The 19,135-nt window shown below is 46.6% G+C and overlaps 1 long non-coding RNA gene and 1 pseudogene across 1 annotated transcript in view; one reads left to right on the top strand and one right to left on the bottom strand.

Moving 5' to 3' along the window:
- LOC111768853 (uncharacterized) overlaps positions 1-5,362 on the top strand; it is a 30,228-nt gene extending 24,866 nt beyond the window's left edge. Inside the window, exons 12-14 of the long non-coding RNA XR_002801437.2 lie at positions 39-194; positions 1,605-1,722; positions 2,691-5,362. This is a non-coding gene — a long non-coding RNA (uncharacterized lncRNA). The remainder of the gene's footprint in view (positions 1-38; positions 195-1,604; positions 1,723-2,690) is intronic.
- Positions 17,771-18,680, bottom strand: OR7A215BP (olfactory receptor family 7 subfamily A member 215B, pseudogene; annotated as a pseudogene).

Here is a 19,135-nt window from a genome sequence, read left to right as displayed (position 1 = left end):
AAGCTGGCCTCCATCATGTTGCCCCCTCCCTTTGGCAGTGGTTCCAGAATAGCTGCCAGCTAGGCCAAGGGCAGGGAAATCACTCCATGATGGAGTGGGTGACAGCTGCCGCCCGGACTGTGTGGGATAACGCCGGGGAGCTCCTGGAGACAGTGAGCCGATGGCAGACCTATGCGGAACTGGTGCAGTTATCCGTGAGTTGGAAATGTGGCAAGCCACTTTTAACCTTCATACCCGGGGGCCCAATGATGAGTGCTTTACGTCCAGGATGAAGGACTTGGTCCTTAACTCAGCCCCGTCTAATGCTTTTGGGTCCTTGGTGGCCATGAGGTAACCACTGCAATGGCCACTTTGGGGGATGTAGCAGGCTGACAGAAGGAGAAAACCAAGCGTGTTGCATGGTGAGTGGTGCCAAAGCTGAGAGCAGGCTTGGCAGAGAAAGGGCCTAAACAAGTTACCTGCATGTAAAAGTGGGTAGACCTGCTAGCCTCAGGCATTGATCAGATGAAAATAACTGGCAGCCGAATGCTGTCTTGGTGGTGCTGTGGCACCAGTTGAAGCCTGAGCAACAGTTCTAAAAGACTGTGGAAAGGCGAAAGAATCCCAGCAAGAACAGGCAAGTAAGCCTCCAGGACTTTACGCAGCCCTGAGGTGAGGAGTCCATGTACCTCTTTGACTAGGGGAAAGGCCGGAGTGCCTGGATTGGGGGATCCCCGGAGGACTGGAAGCCACGTGTGGAACTTGCGATTTACCGGTCCCCCACCAATGTGCAGCGTGCACTGGTATTGGTAGATACTGGAGCCGAGTGTAGTCTGATTTATGGCAACCCGGATAAATTTCCAGGGAAGCCGGCATATGTTGATGGCTTGGAGGCCATACTGTGAAATTGAAGCCAGTGTCTCTGTCCCTTGGCATTGGCTGTTTGCTGCCCCTAGTGTACACAGTGTATGTGTCTCCTATCCCCGAGTATGTTCTGGGGGTAGACGTCTTGCCAGGACTGCGCCTGCAGATGACCATGGGCGAGTTCTGCCTACGGGTGCATGTGGTTAAAGTCCGTCATCCAGGGGCATACACACCACCCGCTGCAAGTGTTGCCGGTGCCACGACATGTAGTGACCACCCGACAGTATTGCCTCACAGGTGGACATGAGGAGATCGCACAGACCATTGCAAAAGTAGAAGAGGATAGGATCGTGCAATCCACCCAAAGCCCTTATAATTCCCTGGTTTGGCAAGTGAGGAAGGCTGACAGCACATGGCGTATGACTGTGGATTACTGGGAATTAAATACAGCGACTCCTCCATTGCATGCTGCTGAGCCCTCAGTGCATGACATAATGGATAGACTGACAGTCCACTTGGGACAGTACCACTATGCTGTGGACCCTGCTTTTCCAACGATATTCCCGCTGAGAGTCAAGATGAGCTTGCCTTCACCTGGGATGGCAGACAGTGGACATTTTGTGTGTGGCCACAAGGGTACCTGCCTAGCCCCACTATTTGTCATGGCTCATGGCTCAGGATTTAGCTGCTTGGACTCACAGTGATACAGTGCTTGTATTTCACTATATTGATGATGTTATGTTAACCTCCGACTCTTGCAGATCTACAGCAGGCTCCTGATTCCCTGTGGAAGCATCTGGCAACGTGGCTGGGCAGCCAATGATGCCAAAGTCCGGGGACCTGGCTTATCTGTCAAATTCTTGGGGGCTGTCTGGTCAGGTAAGACTAGGGTGATACCTGAAGCAGTCATTGACAAAATACAGGCGTACCCCCTGCCAACAACTGTAGCTCAATTGCAAACATTTCTGGGCCTGTTGGGGCACTTGCGAGTGTTTATCCCTCATTTAGCCCAGGTGGTGAGGCCCCTAAATGCTGTGGTAAAGAAGGGAGCCCTGTGGGACTGGACAGATGCTGCAGACCAAGCGTTTAAGGCTGCCAAGAGTGCTGTGCAGCAGGCACAAGCTTTACAGGTGGCTGACCCAGGACAGCCATATGAATTGGACGTCCATGTTACCAGGAGGTTTTGGCTGGGGCCTGTGGCAGCGGCACCACTGGGTACGAGCCCCTGTCGGGTTCTTGTTCCAACTACGGGAAGGAGCGGAAATACAATGTTCTCTAGTGGGGAAACAGTTGGCAGCCGCCTATGCCACCCTGATAGTGTGTGAGGCTATCACACGAATGGCCCCTGTTCAGCTTAGAACCATGTCCCCTATTCCAGGATGGCTCTGGTCATGGGCTACCCGTCCACAGTCTGGCATGGCCCAGACCCCTACCTTGTCACAGTGGGGGGCTTATTTAGAACAAAGGAGCTCGGTGAGCTCCAGCCCCCTGAGTATGGAGCTACAGCGGGTGTTAGGGTCGATTGAGTTCCTTGCTGTGGGGGAACAGACTCCTATGGCTCCTGTAGGCATAGAGCCCATGCCCTGTGCTGAGGGGAAGCTCCCATCCTGGAGGATGCTTGGTACACTGACGGTTCTAGTAGAGGACCGGCTGCTATGTGGACAGCCATAGCTATGCAGCCAAGCACTGATACCATTTGGTTTGATACTGGCACCGGCCAAAGCAGCCAGTGGGCAGAATTATGGGCTGTCTGGATGGCTATCACCCATGAACCAGGGCCCTTAGCTGTTTGTACAGAGAGCTGGGCAGTGTACCGAGGATTGACTCTGTGGTTATCCATGTGGCAGGCTCAGCAATGGTTGTCCAGAAACCGCCCCATGTGTGGGCAGGCCATGAGGCAGGAACTGTGGGCCTTGGGCCATGGAAAAGAGGTGACAGTGTATCATGTTCCTGGCCATATGACTCTGACTGCTCCTGGGAACGATGAGGCTGATGCTCTGGCCCATATGAGGTGGCTGGAAAGGGCCCCGTCTGCAGATGTGGCACACTGGCTACATCAACGCCTAAATCATGCAGGGAGCAAGACCGTGGGAACAGTGAGTAACACTGGGGGGTACCCCTCACGTGGCAACAAATAATGACAACATGTAAAGAATGTGCTGTATGTGCCCAGGCCTTTCCTAATAGAAGGAAACCAGTGTCCACACAGCAGCAAGTAGCTGGAGGGCGTGTGCCCTTGGTCTGACGGCAGGTGGACTACATCGGACCATTACCAAAGACCAAAGGCGCTGTGTACGCCTCTACGGCTGTCGATAAGGCCACCGGTTCCCTCTTTGCATGGCTCTGTGCAGCCACAGATCAGAGGCAGACACTTCAGGCCCTGCAGGTACTCTGTGCCTTTTATGGTTGACCCTTGGTCGTGGAGAGCGACAAGGGGACACATTTTACAGGACAAGAAGTCCAACGGTGGGCCAGCACCATGGATGTTCAACGGCTTTTCCATACTCCTTGTAACCCGGCTGCTGCCGGGATGATAGGAAGGTATAAGGGGCTTTTAAAGCAGGGCTCAGACACAGCCATGCAGCCTTCCTCCCTGGGAGGCTGGGCAACTCGGTTGCGGCAGGTGCTGATGGTGTTCAATGAACAGCCTCAAAAGGGAGGGCCAACTCCCATAGAGGCATTGCTGTGTCACAGCCCCCACACAGCTGCAAGCAGTGACCACGGATGAGTTACCAAAGCCTGGCTACAGCCGAAATGGAAACATTCTTTTGCCGGCCCCAACATGTCTCAACATGGGGGAAGAACGAGAATGGGAATGGCCTTGAAGATAAAAGCCCCTCACGGCAAGCAGCTGGCGCCTTGAGCACCCTGGGGACTTGGGGAACAACAAGACTTGTCACCTTGTGGGTGACTAGGACTTGGACCCCTCAAGTAACTGTCAGGCTGCCACAGACCGATGCCGGTTCTGTCCTGAAGGGAACATATGTGATTTCCATGTGGCCAATAACGAGTTCCCCTGTCCTGCTGCATGTGGAGCCAGCTCTTGCAGTGCCTCTGCAGGCAGGAAAGGTGTGGTATCATCGGCTGGGACAGCCCCCGTTGGCAGCCACCCTCTTGTCTCAGGATAAGTGGCTAGCCTGTGTTCTGACTGAAGGACGTGATTGGCTTCTCCTAGTTCCTATCACTGCTTTGTCCTTTCGCCCATAGACGGAGTGTGGCGAACAGTGTTGTGGAATGGGCACACACCTAGCTGAGGTGACCAACATATCTAACTGCTGGGTGTGCACAGAACTGCCCACCAGCATGGCAGAAGGCTCGCTGTGACACATCCACCCTGCTTCAGAAGGGAACCGGACCTGGCTGTGTTCCTGAGGACCTGCTGATGCTCAGTGGGACCAAAGAAGGCACCAGGTGGACCAGTAGCTGTGCTGACAACATGGACGAAAACGGCCCTGGGTGACCCCGAGCCTCTGGGATGACTATGGGTGGTTATGCGGGGAGGCTGTTGTGCTCTGCGTGTCTGTGCCCCCATGCATAGAGCAACAGAAGGGGGATGTGATAGCAGGATAGGTACCCAAGGAGCTGTGTCAGAAGATCCAGGGAGTGACCCAGCCCAAGTATTGGTGGAATGCCCATCCCTATGTAGGGACAATCCCCATGGACAGAGTGCCCACGGGCAGTCTCTGGGTCTGTGGTAGTTATGAATGGCCTTATCTCCTGGCCAACTGGACAGGGTGATGCACTTGGGGGTGGCCCTACCTCGCAGCTGCTGTTCGGAGAACTTTGGATGTGCGACCCAGCAATTGGGAGAGGGTAAAAGGGCACTGTCACTGGGAGAAATGAATGCCCTGGTGGGTTTACGTCCTGGCTGTTCTTAGTCCGCGGGGGCTATTGCTATGGAGTGGCAGGTTACTGCCTTGACAGAGCAAAACGCCCGAGCCCTCAGTCATACAGCCTGGGCCCTGTCTCTCTTAACTGATGGAGTAGACCAGACCCGGAAGGTCGTGCTGCAGAACCGCATGGCTCTAGACATCCTTACTGCAGCACAAAGGGGGACCTGTGCAGTTACTGAGGTGCAACGTTGCACATTTATACAAGATAGTGCAAGGAACATATCGCAAGCCTTGCGATAGGCCAGGCACAAGATCTCGTGGATCCAGATGTTGACAGGAGACCCCCTGCAGGAACAGTGATCTAAGTTGTCCTCCTCGTGGCGGTGGGCTCTGACCACATTAGGAGGTATATCCTGTCTCCTGATGGTCATTTGCTGTTCTCTGTATTGCTGTTGTGGAATGTAGGTCCAAGGCATTGGGCTGTGTGCCCGTGCCTCCTGCAAACTCCCCCCACTGCTGAGGTCTGATGGGGGTGGAGGGAAGGGAAATGGAGGTACTGTGGACAATCAGACCGGAGCAGCTTCTGGGCATCTGTGACTCAGCATGTCCCCTGCAGGCAGTGCATGTGCCAACCATGTATGTAAACACCTTATGTAACCTGCATAATGTAAACATTGTCTGCTGGCTATCTGCCACTTTTGTCTAGTAGTCATTTAAAAGTGGCCACAAGGGGGGGCTGGCCCCGTGGCCGAGTGGTTAAGTTCGAGCGCTCCGTGCAGGTGGCCCAGTGTTTCGTTAGTTCGAATCCTGGGCGCGGACATGGCACTACTCATCAGACCACGCTGAGGCAGCGTCCCACATGCCACAACTAGAAGAACCCACAACGAACAATACACAACTATGTACCGGGGGGGCTTTGGGGAGAAAAAGGAAAAAATAAAATCTTTAAAAAAAAAAAAAAAGTGGCCACAAGGGGAGCTGCGGCGCTCCCTCCATCTGTCTGCCAGAGCACATAAAGAGTATGTCTGCCTTGCCACCAGCAGCTTGCACTTTTTTTCAATTCCCCAAGCCCCGTGGTCCAGTCCTCAGCCGTTTCTCTCCTGCATACAGTGGCTCAGACCTGGAGGGCCATGCCTATCTTTTCCCAGTTGAGCTGGAGCATCTCGAGTCCATTGAGGCAGAGTGGGTAGGTGAGGGGACTACAGACTGGGAAGACAGTCTGTGCAGGGGTTCATGGGCTGGAGTTCTCTTAAAGGCAGTGGAGTCTTTCCTGTCTTTGGAAAGGCACAGGAAATGTCAGGTATGTGGGTGAAACTTTCTCTTTATCCTGCTCCAGAGCCAGCTCCAGAGCTCCTGCCACTTCCAGAGCCAGAGCAAGGGCCAGCTCCCGGGCTAGAGACAGGTCCAGCTCAAGTCCCACCACCTGTGGGAGAGCTGGAGCCAGCATCACCTGCGTCGGCCCTTCCAGGACTGGAGTTAGGGCCACCGTTAACTTCAGCCCCAGAGCCAGCTCCTTTGCTGGAGCCAACTGGACTCCGGGCTCTAGTGACATTTCCAGTTCCATCTGCACAAATAACGATCATGCTGGATCCAGCCCCAGAACCCGCCTGGCCCTAGGCTGTGACCACCAAGAACCAGCTGAGGGAGGAGATGCCAAACCTCTTGGACTTCCCTCCCCAGCTGGTGGCAGAGCAGCTGACGAGGATGGCTGTGGTGAGCAGCGGGGCTGGCAGTGGGGGTGGGACCTGCTGCCATGTGCCTGAGCTGCCCCACACCTGCCATTCCCTGATCTGGAACCCGATAATCTGGCTTCAAATCCCTGCTCCCTCCCTCACCAACACTGTGACCTGGGCGGCTTTCTTTACCCCCAAGCACTTGCTGTCCCCGCGGGGACAGTAGAGATGGACACTAAGAGCACCTGCTGCACAGGGTGGAGGCAGAACAGAAGAAGTTGGGCACAGTCTGGACCTTTGGTGGGGGAGGGGAGCTCACTGAAGTGCTGCCAGGTCCTTGGGTAGATCCCCCATCTGCCCAGGTGGCCTCAACAGTCTTAGCACTCATTAGGCACGTGATGCGAATTGACTCCAGGGGAGACAAAAAGCCAAAGCTGGTGGCTGTCCCTGCCTGACTTAGCACTCAGGACAGGGCTGGAGCACAGAGTGCAGTGGGGGCGGGGAGGGGAGGGCGGGCTGTGATTCTGGGGCAGGCCGCCAGGTAATGCTTCTCTTTATCCAGACACCAGGCCCTCAACAAAGAGCCCAGTGGCGGTGGCAGATGACCCTCCTGAGACCAGCTGAACTACAGCCTTTTCCTCAGCAGGGAACACAGCTGGGACACTCAGGGTGCAGAGGGCCACCTCCTTCCATTCTGATGGGGAGAACTTTGTGAACCTTTTCCCAGGGGTCCCCTGAAGGCGACAAGGGAGGCCATGACCCCCCTATCTCCCTCACACCTTTTCCCTAGTGCCTATTTACCTCTTTGGAGGGGCCATATTTCTGTCGTCAGTTGTAAATGCTGCGTTTGAATGTTATATTAAATGCCTGTTTCCTTCTCAGCCTGGGAGTGCTGGTGTGGTTCTTTGACTCTCTGCGCTCCTGGAAACGAGATCCAGAATCTCACATTCCTCATTGATTTAGGAACCTCGCGGAGTCATCAGCTCAGTGTATGTGGAGAAGGGAGAAGGGCCAGTTTCCTCCCTGCCTACTGAAGGACACCCATAGGCCCTCTTCCTCAGAGGACAGGTTCATTGCAGTGAGGTGCCCCTGGTCCAGGAGCAGAGACGGCCCCGCAGATCTCCGTGGACTGAGAGGTTGGAAGGACTTTCTCAGGCAAAGCAGCAAACACTGAGATAGAGGCATCTTTAAAACTAGCACCTGCCTGGCCCTGGCACATGTCCTGCCCACGACGGTGACGGCCTTTCTGCACTTGGAGGAGGAGGGAACATTGTCCCGGTTTCTCTTTTGCAAAGATTAGGAACTTGCTGTTTTCTGATTTGGTCTCTGAATTTGCATCAGCTTTAAATGGGGAAAATAATGTAAAAAGCTCAAAATGTGCACGTGGAGAGGACGAGGCCAGAGGAAGGTCCTGCGCAGATGGACGAAGTGTGGGTGGGACTCTGCCTCCTCCAGCCCCTCTAGGGGCTCCCTGTTCACCCTTGACCTAGACTTAATCCTGCTGGGATTCTGGTCTGTGACAGATTTGTGATGCAGCTTTTAAGGCCACAGCCGGGTCTCCCTCCATAACCCTGGTGCTCCCTGTGAGCTAGGATTTTCAGCATAACTGTACTTCTTCATACAATTCTTTCTCAGAGCAGACATTCTCTAGACGCCCCTAGCCTTTTTGTCAGGTCCCTCATGGCCACTCCTCCCTGGCTGGGCCTGATGGATCCCAGGTGAGCTCTGGTTTGCCAGCTTAACAGACCATAGGCTGACCAGTGTATGACCCCACAGTCTCCCTTGCTGCCCAGGGTGACATCTGGGTCTGGGTGGTTCTGAGATTCATAGTCTCAGACAGTCACCAGTTTACACACTCTGGTGTATTTTTACTGACGTTTCCTAAAGTGGTAGCTGGTAGCCCCTTGGCTGGCTGTGTTCTTTTCCACAGTCTTGTGCTGTGGTTCTGTCATGGGAGTGTGCGACTTTCCTGTTGGGAGCTGTGAAAGAGGAGGCCTAAGAAGGGTGTGAGCTGGAGGTCCTGCAGGGAATGCCGCCAAACTGATGATCCATGGACGTGCGTGGACACAGCTTTACCAAGTGAAAGCTAAAACATTTCCCATCTGGGTGGCACACAGACACGCTCTGAGCTCAACCTGAGAACCGCTCCAGAACCAGGAGCTAAAGGGTTACCACCCAGCCATTTGAACCTCATCCCCTGGAAACACCCTGAAAGACAAGGGCCAGATGAATCGCTTGACACTTCTGAGTTATCCCCTTCTTCCTGACGGCTGCAAGTGTCACCTGGACACACAGCCAGCTGGACTCTGCCAGGGAGGGCTTGTGAGGACAGCCAGAAGCTGAGGATCAATCCTGGTTCCCGACGGTCCAGGGCCTTCCTGATGCGACACAGCCAGCCAGGAAAGAGACTTGCTAGAGGAAGGTGGGGAAGGCTGTGCTGTCCCTCCAGGGAGAAAGAGTCGTGGCAGGTCTCAGGGCTAGTCCAGGGCCGGGATGAAGGCATGGGTGTCCCAAGAGTGTCTCCTCCAGCACTGGGATGCTCCTGAGAGCCGACCCGGCAGGTAGCAACAGTTAGTAAGTCTTGTGGATATAGCTGTGGCAGAGGAGGGACAATTTAATGCATCTTTGAGCTTCCACTGGCCAAAAGTGCAGATAGTCACCCAGAAGAGACCCATATTTGCAGTGAGGGTCACATTTCAATCTTCTGTTTTTTACACTTTTATCTCCAAAATTTGGGGTTTTTTTTTAATGTTTTTATGTTTCCTGTCTTTGAACTTTTTGTTTTGTTCTTGTCTTTTCCCCCTCATTTCATTGAGTTGTTCAGCTTTCTGAGCTGCTTTTGAATGATTATTTTGATCCTTTTTTCTTCAGCACACCAAGGACGTTCCATGTTATCTTGTGCTCTCCACATTTTGGTCCACGTTAGAGCCAGTCAACTCATCAGACTGTTGGAACTCCTTGTACCCCCTCAAGACACAACATTGAATAGAGAACCTCTGCTGAGTGGGGCCAAATCAATTCATTCCACCGAATCAACTGTGTGACGTTTCCACCATATCCCAACCCTCTAATAGCCCACTTCTTCACGGTTGTCCCAGGTTTCTGTCTGTGTGTACTAGGAAAAGGATGTGGTAATTTTGGAGTGTAGCACAATTCCTCATGGGTCCCCTTTTGTAGCTCATGCTTTGGGACCTGCTAGGAGTCAAGTTCACCTCGACTGAGTCTTGCTCTAGAAGCACCAAGGCTGGTGGGTATAGGTCCTGAGGAGGCTCAGCAGTGTCTTGCCAGGCAATGACCTCAGGGGACATGATGACAGGATCCTCAGGAAAAGCAGAGTTCACGTCCTCAGACAGGAGGAGGAGGGCTGCTTCCACTGACAAGGCCAACTCTGTGCCATGTGGGAGTGAGTTAAATGTACCAGGTGAATCGGGAGCTGACTTATGTTCCCTTTCCAGTTTTCAGGACCCAATTACTACTAAATCAATGCCATCACTTTCACCACTGTGCAGATGGGGATTCAACCTGTGTTGTAATTCAGCCGCTTGCAGGAAGAGACTCCGGGTTAGGTTTTCAGAAATCTCAGCTCTGAAGCTACAAGAAATAAGGGTTTGTTTCAGGGAAGGTACAGACACTTCAGGTCAGTTATGGTGGTTGAGCTGACCTGGGAATTTGACACCCTGTGCTCATCATTTTCTTTTCTCATTTAATCAAGTGCAATTAGGAACAGCTAGCCGATTTCATTACATTTGTTAATTTGTCAAGAATGATTAACGTATCAAATACATGATCACTGAGAACTTTCCCTTTTATAAACATTTGGTTAGGAATCTCCGGTGCTGGTATTTTGTGTATCTCTGCTGCCACAGCCTGCCATCAATTGTCAGCATCCTCTTTAACACTGGAAATAGGGTCTCTGGTGCCTTTCAATATAATCAGATTAGAGGACCAATTCCAGAAACCCGAGAACCATTTCAGAAAACACATCTTTAAGATTCTATTCCTCTAGAACCTTCCTTGGAACCAAAATCTGTATTAGAGTCCTCCAGGGAAAAGAGACATATTTATTTATAACGTGAACATATACATTTGTGTAAACATACATACAGTCGTGTCTCACCTAATGATGGGGACATGTTCTGGGAAATGCCTCATTAGGCAATTTTGATGTTGTGTGAACATCATAGTCTGTGCTCACACAAACATAGATGGCATAGCCTACTATACACCTGGGCTGCAAGGTACTAATCTTATGGGATCATCATTGTGTAAGCAGACCATAATTGATGGAAACATCATTATGCAGTGCATGACTATATGTATGTGTATATACACACACAGAGAGACACATATACACACATTTCTTTCTAGAGATTTATTCATGGAATTATTCTTGATTATGGAGGCTGGCAAGTTTGAATTATAGGGAAGGCAAGCAGACCAGGATGTCTAAGGCAGGATTTTTTCTTGAGGAAGATTAGCTGTGGGCTAACTACTGCCAATTCTCCTCTTTTATATGAGGAAGACTGGCCCTAGGCTAACATCCGTGCCCATCTTCCTCTACTTTATATGTGGGACTCCTACCACAGCATGGCATGCCAAGCAGTGCCATGTCCACGCCTGGGATCGGAACAGGCAAACGCCAGGCCACCGAGAACCAGATTGTGCACACTTAACTACTGCACCACCGAGCCAACCCCTAATGCAGGATTTTAAACTGCAATCTGAGGCATAATTTCTTCTTCACCAGGAAATCTCAATTTTTCCTCTTATGGGTTTCAACTGAGTATCTGAGACCCACTCACATTTTCAAAGCTAACATTTTCCAAAGTCAGCTGATTTTAGATGTGCTTGATTAAATAACTGGGTACTGTAACCTAGCCAAATTGACATGGAAGACTACCCATCACAAGCGGTAAGAGTTCTTTCTATATTCTGAATATTCCATCCCTAGCAGATATGTGATTTGAAAACACTGTCTCCCTTTCCATGGTGTAGTGGGCTTCCTAACATTTCTTTCTTTCTTTCTTTCTTTTTTTGTAATGCAAGTGCCTGGCTTAAGCTTTGATTGTGGAGGCATCCATTTCAAAGAGGTGTCCACCTCACAGATGGCCATCCCCAGTAACACAGTGTCAGCCCCAGGGCCAGGTAAAGAGCCAGGCCCCCTCTGCTCCACTGAGGCTTTTTTGTTTCAGAGAAGCTGGTTGATTTAGATAACTGGCCATTTGGACCACTTGGTTCTTTCTTTCTTTTTCTCTCATCTCACACTTTGTATTCCCACTCTTATATTTTAAATTTGCCAATAAAGAGTGAGCCCTTGAAGCCCTAGGCTTCCACTCTCTGCCCCAGTAAAAGCAGAACCCCAGGCCTGTGCCCTCTTTTTCTCTCTGTCTGCAACCTTGCTGTGTGGCCTAAGGCCTGTGAGTAAAAAGCCTTTATTTTTTCAAGGTTTCCTGAGAGTTATTGCTGAAGGGCATCTTGCAAATAAGAACCCCAAGGGCTAGTCCACCCACAACACTGGTTATTGATGGTCTGAGACTGGCACAGAAGAGCTCATTGTTAAGTTTTAGGAGTTCTGTACATAGTCTAAGTACAAGGTCTTTATCAGAGAGAGGATTTGCAAATCTTTTTCCCAGGTTTTGACTTGTGTTTTCATTCTCTATATAGTATCTTTCAAAGAGCAGAAGTTTTTAATATTGATAAATTCTAATTTATTAATTCCTTCTTTTTTGGATTGTGCTTCCGGTGTCATATCTAGGACCTAATCCAAAATCATAAGGAATTTCTCCTTCGTCTTCTTGTAGAAGTTTTAGAGTTTGCATCTAGACCTATGGTCCATTTTGAGTTCACTTTTTTATATAGTTCAAGGCATGGATTGAAGTCCATGTTTTTGCACATGGATGTCTAATGGTTCCAGCACCATTTGGTCAAATAACTATCTTTTCTCCATTGAATTGCCTTTGCAACGTTTTTGAAAACCAACCTTCGGTATATGTCTGGCCTATTTCTCTCCATACGTGATGTAAATATCGCACTGTCCTGAAAATTGTCTTCATAATAATTTCAAATCCAGCGCAGTTAGTCCTCCAACTTTGCTCTTCTTCAAAGTTGTGATGGCTGTTTTAGATGCTTTGAATTTTAATATAAATTATGAACAAGCTTTTCAATTTCTACCGGAAAAAGCCTGCCAGGATTTTGATTGAGGTTTCCTGGAATCTGTAGCTCAATTTGTGAAGAAACGACATATTAAAAATATTCAGCCTTCCAACCCATGAGCAAGAATATATATATGTATTTATTTATTTAAATTTTGGGGGCAATGTTTTGCATTTTTCCATATACAAGTTTTTCTTAGAGTCATCCTTAAGCATTTCATACTTTTAGATACATTGTAAAGGATATTTTTATTTCATTTTTTGATTGCTCATTGCTAGTATATAGAAATAGGACATGTTTAGAACCTTCAGATTAAAGGAAAGTCAATTTGGGAGAGAGTATAAAGCATGAATTTGGTGACAGCTTTCATAAAAATCTATTTTTAGAGTTGCATGGAGCTAACAGAGAACAAGTCTGTGTTTGACCCATAAACTGCATTAACAACATTAAAAATCCATGGTTCCATCTTCAAAGCATCAATGAAAATATTCCATGACCAATCTATTAGTGAAAATTAGAGTGAGTTTATTATCAGCTAGATCTGAGGACTAGTTTAGCCCAGGGTCTCCTTTCCCCAAAGAAGGAAGGGAAGCAAAGAAGTGGGGTGTACAGAGTGGTTATATACTGTCAAAGAGCATGGATCACATTTGACTGAAATGTCTCTTTTACAATAGTCACGAGATTGCTCTGCCAGCACAGTGATTAATAATGGACACAGCAGCTAGCAGGTCTGCTGTCTCAGTGGACACAGCAGGTAGTCCAACTGCTGTCTTGAGCTGGGTGGTCACAGGTGGGCACAGCAATCACTTCCTAGCCTAGAGAGAGGTGCTAATCCTTAAGGAAATGCCAATGTGGGGGAAGTTGCATCTTTATCTTAAGACCATTTGTTCTTGTCTTTGGGGCATAGCAAATGCTTAAAGCAGATATACAATGCAAGCCACATCAGGCCCTTCTGGAAAACAAAGTCAGGCTGAATTAGGGGTACACCAAAGGGCTTCCTCACGTGCTCCCATATATCCTACTGTCTGCCATTTGTTTATCAGAAGGATTTTTCTAGAGCAAGAAGATTGTGTAAGCAAAAATGGGCAATTTTTCAAAGTGGAGGAAGAGTTCTAGACACAAAATAGGAAAACGAAGCATGTACTTGAAGCCACCTTGCTGCACTCTGCCCAAGCCCAGAAACCAGCCCTGCCTGGTGGGTTTGTGCCCCTCCCAATGCATCTTCAGGTCTTGCTGTGCAGTTTTCTTAGTTAAGCACACACACATACACCTACACACATGCATACACAAGTGCAAACACACACAGGGAAAATAATGTTCATAGAGCCGTGCCTGCAGAACTTCCCCAGAGGAGCAAGATCAATGTTTCTTTCCTTTAGTTCTTACTTTTGAGAAGTCCAGACTCCTCTCTTCCAGCAAAAAGATACCATGACGCCAAGTACCTGCCAGCCTCTACTTTCTGTCCTGTTTCTTAGAAAAATGACCAAATTAAATGAGGAAATTTGGAAATCACTTTTGCAAATGTATAAGGCACTTTGTCTAGAGTCTGATTTTCTATTAAACTCTCCCCACTTCTGTAGGTGATGTGGCGGTGTAACCAGACATCCACTCGCTCCACCGACAGACCTCAGTTGGTGGAGGGTGTTGAAGCTGGGAGAGACCTAGATAGTCATCTACTCTGGAAGTCAAAAGCCAAATTTGGCTTCAGAGACTTTTTTTTTTTAATTCTGGTCATAATAGTTTATAACATTGTGAAATTTCAGTTGTACATTATTATTTGTCAGACACCATATAAATGTTCCCCTTCACCCCTTGTGCCCACCCTCCAAACCCCTTCCCCCTGGTAACCACTGGACTGTTCTCTTTGTCTGTGTGTTTGTTCATCTTCCACATATGAGTGAAATCATGCAGTGTTTGTCTTTCTCTGCCCGGCTTATTTCACTTAACCTAATACCCTCAAGGTCCATCCATGTGGTTACGAATGGGACAATTTTGGGTTTTTTTAATGGCTGAGTAGTATTCCATTGTATCTATATGCCACATCTTCTTTATCTAATCATCAGTCGATGGGCACTTGGGTTGCTTGCACGTCATGGATATTGTGAATAATGCTGCAGTGAACAGAGGGGTGCATAAATCTCTTTGAATGATTGATCTCAAGTTCTTTGGTTAAATACCCAGTAGTGGGATAGCTGCGTTATATGGTATTTCTATTTTTAATGTTTTGAGAAACCTACATACTGTTTTCCATAGTGGCTGCACCAGTTTGTATTCCCACCAGGAGTGTATGAGGGTTCCTTTTTCTCCACATCCTCTCCAACATTTCCTGTTTTTTTGTCTTGGTGATTATAGCCATTCTAATGAGTGTAAGATGATATCTAAGTGTAGTTTTCATTTGCATTCTCTGAAGATTAGTGATGTTAAACATCTTTTCATGCGCATATTGGCAATCTGTATGTCTTCATTGGAAAAATATCTGTTCATATCTTCTGTCATTTTTTGATTGGGTTTTTTTTTTTTTTGTAGTTTGGTTGTGTGAGTTCTTCATATATTATGGAGATTAACCTCTTGTCAGATACATGGTTTGCAAATATTTTCTCCCAGTTGGTGGGTTGTTTTTGCATTTTGATCCTGGTTTCCTTTGCCTTCCAGAAGCTCTTTAGTCTGCTGAAGGCCCACTTGTTTTTTTTTCTTTTTTCCCTTGTCTTAGTAGACATGGTATTCAAAAAGATCCTTTTAAGGCTGACATCAAAGAGTGTACTGCCTGTATTTTCTTCCAGAAGTTTTATGGTTTCAGGTCTTACCTTCAAGTCTTTGATCCATTTTGAGTCTCTTTTTGTGCATGGGGAAAGATAATGGTCTACTTTCATTCTTTTGCATGTGGCTGTCTAGTTTTCCCAGCACCATTTATTGAAGAGGCTTTCCTCTCTCCATTGGATGTCCTTACCTCCTTTGTTGAAGATTAGCTGTCCGCAGGTGCGTGGTTTTATTTCTGGGCTTTCAATTCTATTCTATTGATCTGCGTGTCTGTTTTTGTACAAGTACCATGCAGTTTTGATTACCGTAGCTTTGTAATATATTTTTAAGTCAGGGATTGCGATGCTACCAGCTTTGTTCTCGTTTCTCAGTATTTCTTTGGCTATTTGGGGTCTTTTGTTGCTCCATATGAATTTGAAGATTCTTTGTCCCATTTCTATGAAGAATGTCATTGGGATTTTGATTGAGATTGCACTGAATCTGTAGTTAGCTTTAGGTAGTATGGACATTGTAACTATATTTCTTTTTCCAATCCATGCGCATGGAATATCTTTCCATTTCTGCATGTCATTATAGATTATATAATTTATTACTGAAATCATTACTGATTTATTTCAGTAACGTTTTCTAGTTTTCTTTGTATAGGTCTTTCACCTCCTTGCTTAACTTTATTCCTAGATATTTTATTTTTTTTTTGTTGCGATTGTAAATGCGATTGCATTCTTGGGTTCTTGTTCTGTTCATTATTGGAGTTTAGAAATGCCGCTGATTTTTGTACGGTGGCGTTGTACCCTGCAACTTTGCTGTAGTTGTTGATTATTTCTAACAGTTTTCTGGTGGATTCTTTAGGATTTTCTATACATAAAATCATGTCATCTGCAAACAGCAAGAGTTTCACTTCTTCATTACCTGCTTCGATTCCTTTGATTTCTTTTTCTTGTCTAATTGCTCTGGCAAAAACCTCCAGTACTATGTTGAATAAGAGTGGTGAGAGTGGGCACCCTTGTCTTTTCCTGTTCTCAGAGGGACGGCTTTCACCTTTTCTCCATTGAGTATGATGTTGGCTGGGTTTGTCATATATGGCCTTTATCATGTTGACGTGACATATCTATATCCATTTTATTGAAAGTTTTTATCATGAATAGACATTGGATCTTGTCAAATGCTTTCTCTTTGTCTATTGAAATTATCATGTGGTTTTTTTCCCCTCATTTTGTTAATGTGGTACACATTATTGATCAATAATGTTGATTGATTTGTGGATGTTGAGCCATCCCTCTGTCCCTGGTATGCATCCCACTTGATCATGGTGTATGATCTTTTTAAGGTACTGCCATATTTGGTTTGCCAATATTTTGTTGAAAATTTTTGTATCTATGTTCCTCAGCAATATTGGCCTGTAATTTTCCTTCTTTGTGTTGTCCTTGTCTGACTTCGGTATCAGAGCGATGCTGGCCTTGTATAATGTGGTAGGAAGTGTTCTGTCTTCTTCAATTTTTTGGAATAGATTGAAGATAGATAATAAATTTTCTTTGAATGTTTGGTAGAATTCTCCAGAGGAGCCATCTGGTCCTGGACTTTTATTTTTGGGAGGTTTTTTATTACTTTTTCAATCTCTTTATTTGTGATTGGGCTATTCAGATTCTCTCTTTCTTCTTGATTGAGTTTTGGGGGTGGTAAGAATCTAAGAATTTATCCGTTTCTTCTAGATTGTCCAGTTTGCTTGCATGGATGTAGAGCACACAAAAAAATTAGCGTGGTAATAAAACATGTGATTTAAAATTTTGCTTCCTCATTTTAAAGGTCGTTTCTGATACTAAGACCATATTACGTCAATCTGTGTATGCAAATTTGTCTTTCCATGTAGACTCCACTGGAAGACATATACTGGATAGTCAGTTTTTGCCAGGGACCATCATGGGCATTGTGGACACTGAGCTGAATAAGACAAAAACCAGGAGGCCAGTTATAAGACTGTAGCATGTTAAAGTCTATGTCACGAGTAAGAGGTAAGAAGGGAGTGAAATTCGAAAAAAAGGTGGACCCAAAGTGAAAACTGCAGTTTCATATTTTGCTGAAATGAATTGTATAAATGCCCTTAGCTGTCATGTGTAGGGTTTTTTCGTATGATTAATACAACTAATGACTATCCGTTCAGGAAAACTAAAGAAAAGTTACTTGAGATGATAGGTGACTTGAGAAGAAATTATTATTAAGCAACCCACATTGTCCCAAGAGATAAATGAGAATTTCCAAATATGACTGACCTAAGGTAGGATAGTTTGTGAAAGTAAGAAAATGGTCAAGGGGGAGAACTGCCTATACATCAGAGAGAGCAGAAAGCTTCCAAAAGTGAGTTATGCAAATTCTATAAATGGCGGAAATCAAAGAAATGGAAATTCCAGGAAATAATTAGAATCTGATCAAAGAATAGTAATTTCTGGTTCTGAGGCTTCGAGGTCTGCAATCATGGACAATTCTTCATCCCCTAAACAATTTGCTTTTCTATACCTACCATTCAATTGACTCTTTCCAGAGCCCCCATGTGTTTTTGTTCCTCAGAATGTAGATGAAGGGGTTCAGCATGGGTGTGTCCATCGTGTACATCACCGAGGCTGTTGCACTTGAGTGTGACCTGTGAGCAGAAGCAGATAAATGTACACTCCTAGTCTTGAACAATAATATAAGGAGAGGATTGAGAGGGGGCAGACAGGTGGAAAGTGCTTTATCCTTCCCCTGAGCTGATGAGATTCCACATATGGAAGAAACTATCAGAGTATCATTAATGGATACCAGTGAAGGGACCACCATCCAGCAGCACTGCTGTAAAATCGAAAATAAAAATGTTTAATTAAGAAAAGTGTCAGACCAGGCAAGTCGGACCACCTGTTTGATTTCCCAAAGATATGGAGGATTTCCACATTGGTGCAGAAAGACAGCCACAATGCCATTAAGCTTTCTAACAACGAATGCAGGGAACTTATGAACCAGGACACCAGAACCAGCAGCTGAAAGAGCTGGGGGCTCATGATGACCATGAAGTGCAGGTGGTGGCAGATGGGCAAGAAGTGATCACAGGCCATCACCGTCAGATGAAAATTCTCCAACACTGCAAACAGAATGTAAATATACATCTGGTCGATGCAGCCTTTATGAGTTAGAACTTTTCTCTGTGTCTACATATTCACTAGCCTCTTTGGCATGGGGACGGAGGTGAAACAGAAGTCTACAAAGGGCACTTTGGAGCAGAAGAAGTACGTGTGTGTGGAGGTGGGAGTCTGAGATGGTGGCCAGGATGATGAGCAGGTTTCCAAACACGGTGATCCAGTATGGAGAGGAAAAGTGAAAATATGAGTGGTACCATTTCTGGTTCTTTTCATACTTCTGAAAGAACACATTTTGAATTTTGAGTATCATTGCCTGGGACTATGTAATAAAGGTTATGACTAGGAATGAAAAAGTAGCATGATTAATTTTCACACAAATGGGTATCAGTAATAGTGAAAAATGCTACAGTTATATATTACAGTCAAGAAATCAATACATATTCTTTGTATGGACCTCATACCATTTAAGGTATCTCCCCTGACATGTCTGACTATAAATTCCTGTCCCACTCAAATTTTTCCCCAAGAGGTCAAGTATTATACAATTTTCAGTACATATTATTTCATGCCTTGAGGAATACTTGTTGAGTACTGACTGTCTTCTAGGCAAAAAGTATAGGATGCTGAGAAACAAAAACCCAAAAACATGATGGTTGTGACAGAATATAAGCAAATAAACATCTTATATCATGTCACATGGTTACAGATGCTATGAAGAAAAAAAGTAGGTATTAAAAAGAGTCAATTGAGGTGTTACTTTTTACTGGGA

This window comes from Equus caballus, chromosome 18 (assembly GCF_041296265.1).
Source record: "Equus caballus isolate H_3958 breed thoroughbred chromosome 18, TB-T2T, whole genome shotgun sequence".
Taxonomy (NCBI): domain Eukaryota; kingdom Metazoa; phylum Chordata; class Mammalia; order Perissodactyla; family Equidae; genus Equus; species Equus caballus.
This window is presented reverse-complemented; position numbering and strand designations above follow the sequence as displayed.